The 2,678-nt window shown below is 42.7% G+C and overlaps 1 non-coding gene across 1 annotated transcript; it reads left to right on the top strand.

The window, feature by feature from the left end:
* Positions 1-261: 261 nt before the first annotated feature.
* On the top strand, positions 262-333 carry TRNAE-CUC (transfer RNA glutamic acid (anticodon CUC)). The gene has a single exon. It is a non-coding gene; the product is annotated as a tRNA-Glu (tRNA).
* Positions 334-2,678: the final 2,345 nt, after the last annotated feature.

Genomic DNA, 2,678 nt, shown 5'->3' with positions numbered 1-2,678 from the left:
TGCCAGGGGATGAGATTTGTGATGCCATGGTGACATCTGCCAGCTGTCATAAGGGGCGCACTTACAGGCTCGGTGAACTTCCATGCCAGTGTTAAAGGTCTTTTCTTTTGCTTCGCCCTCCACCCAGAAACAATCCTTATACCCAAGAAGGCTGTTTGCAACAGAGCTGAGCGACCGTGAAGATGGTGAGATCACACAGCTGACGCCGAGTGGGCAGCTCTAAGTCACCTTAAATGCTGCTGCCCTTTCTAAATGGCTTCTTCCCTGGTGGTCTAGTGGTTAGGATTCGGCGCTCTCAACACCACAGCCTGGGTTCGATTCCCGGTCAGGGAAATGGCTGTTTTGCTTGGTGAACCCCAGAAGAGAGCACAAAAGAATTCCTGATGTCTTGGTGTGGACAGCGCATGCTAGCATCAGGGGATTGCTAACAGGGAAGGCCTGCAAGGCCAGACTGCCCTTTGTACTACGGGAGTGTTTTTGTCCCAAGCTACAAGAACCATGCCCTTAAGAACTAATGCCAGGGAGTCAAAGCACCGTGCCCGCCTTTTATGCAAATTGTGAAAACTCTATCAAGAGACCAGCACCCACAACCCAGCTTTGTCTGCCTTTTTTTGTTTTTGCATTACCAGGCTGGAGGTGAGAGGAGAATGGCAAGCAGGTTTGGATCGTTCAAGGTTGCAGAGGGAGGATGTTGTTTTCCTGTCAGCCGCTAAGCACGACCCTCTCTCCATCAGTTGAAAGGAGGGCCCTCAGAGTGCGCCAAAGAGATAGTTTTTATTTTTTTATTTTTTAGAGATAAGGAAAGGGGGCAAAGCCAGGCTGTTGTGCTTATCTGATAAGGGATGGGCGGTAGTCCAGCAGGCCTTTAAGTGCGAGATGCCCTGCAGGCTTCTCTGGCAGACAAAGGGTTAAACCACAAGCGAACCTGCGAACTCTCTCAGTTACGCAAGGCAAAGAGCAATAGGAGACCTAACCAAATATACTCTACATATATCAGTAAAAGCCTCAGTTAAAGGACGGCTGTCTTTTTCAGCCACCTCTCGCTGTCAATGGCATGCCAGGGAAGACTTTGGGACACAAAATTTTTTGTACATTTTTTTTTCCAATAACTAGCTCCATGATGAATTGAATGATGATTCCTGATCCCTGACTGTGGCATGCAAATTGGCGCCTCCTCCACTCCTGAATGATTACACGTGTAGTCAGTCAGTGAGAGAGAGAGAGAGAGAGACTTCACTGAGCGGGGCGGCGTGAGATTAGCTTAGTCAGTATTTGGGCGATCCAGACAGCAGAGAGGAGGTGCACATTAGCAGTGTGAGGAGGACTACAGACAAAGGTGTGCAGTATAGAGAAGACAGTTATGGAGAGGAGGAGTGTGGCAGAAAAGAGGCTGCAGGCTAATGCGCATGCGCTTTGCGGCAACATTTGCCTTAATTTTGTCAGAGATTTCCAATTCTGCAGCAGAGAAGCTGAGCTTGTGCCACTGCCTCCAAGAGCAAGCAGTGTCCAAGAGGGGATTTAAAGCAAGCACATCAAAAACTCTGCCTCACACCCCCACAAGCCCATCTCTCGTACATTTCCAAGGAAGATCTGCACAGAGTTACATGTAAGTGTTGCCATCTGCTGCAGAAGGGTTATGTTCATTATTAACAATGCTGCAAATATACGAGACGGGGTAGATGGATGTCCCTCTATTTAAATTATATTTTGCATTATAATTGGAAAGTTTTCTTTTTTTCATTAAAGAATGAAATATAGCTTTAATGTGTCCTTTAAGATTTATTGGATATTGAGTAATACCTATAACAGTTTATTATTATTTTTTTTTAAAACATGCATATGTATCAAATTCACATTTTTTTGGGGGGTGTGGGGTGGGGGGGCCCTTCTTAGATTCTTGCACCTGGGCCATGTGGTTTCTAGTTACGCCTCTGCCCTGATGCAGATCAGCATGGCTCCCCAGCGTACTATAAGTAAGTATTACATCATATTTATAGAATAATGAATATACTAATATATATTTTTATTTTTTTTATATAGATTTTTATTGAAGGACAAATAGTTACAGAAATTCAGCTTGCACAATTAAACCAAAAATATAGGTTATAAGATGTAAAACAGAGACATAAAGAAGCGTACAATGATATATAAAACTACATAACTTGGTGTAACTATCACATTTAAGTATCAAATTTCGAAATAGAACAAATGTATAATAATTAAGAAGCAAACCTCCCTCATTTTTTTTCTCCTAAAAAATAGCTGAGGCCACTTTTGGACCTCCATGGATTCAATTCACTAATTGGGGGATTTTTAGATGGGACAGGCCACATTTGGACCTGTACTGATCACTCTCCTTCATATGCCTGCCAGGACCATGTATAGGTCCAGAAAACTAGGGGAAAAGGATGAAGGAGGGTATAATAACTGACATGATATAGGCTCATACCAGTTTATATGATAATAGCTAACACAGTATCAAAAAAATAAGAAATAGGTCTGATGATATGTTGATAATGCTTACTAGGATTGTACAAAATTATATATATATCCTGGGTAATGGAACATAAGTAAGCTGTCAGGGACAGATAAAACCCAGCTTGCTCTTTAAAACATACATACTAGATAGCTAAGACTTAAGGAACACACTAATGGACCACCTTCTTTTTTATTCTCAC

Source organism: Bombina bombina, chromosome 1 (assembly GCF_027579735.1).
Source record: "Bombina bombina isolate aBomBom1 chromosome 1, aBomBom1.pri, whole genome shotgun sequence".
In the NCBI taxonomy this organism is placed as follows: Eukaryota; Metazoa; Chordata; class Amphibia; order Anura; family Bombinatoridae; genus Bombina; species Bombina bombina.
The sequence above is the reverse complement of the archived record's forward strand: the minus strand, read 5'-3'. Positions and strand labels throughout refer to the sequence as shown.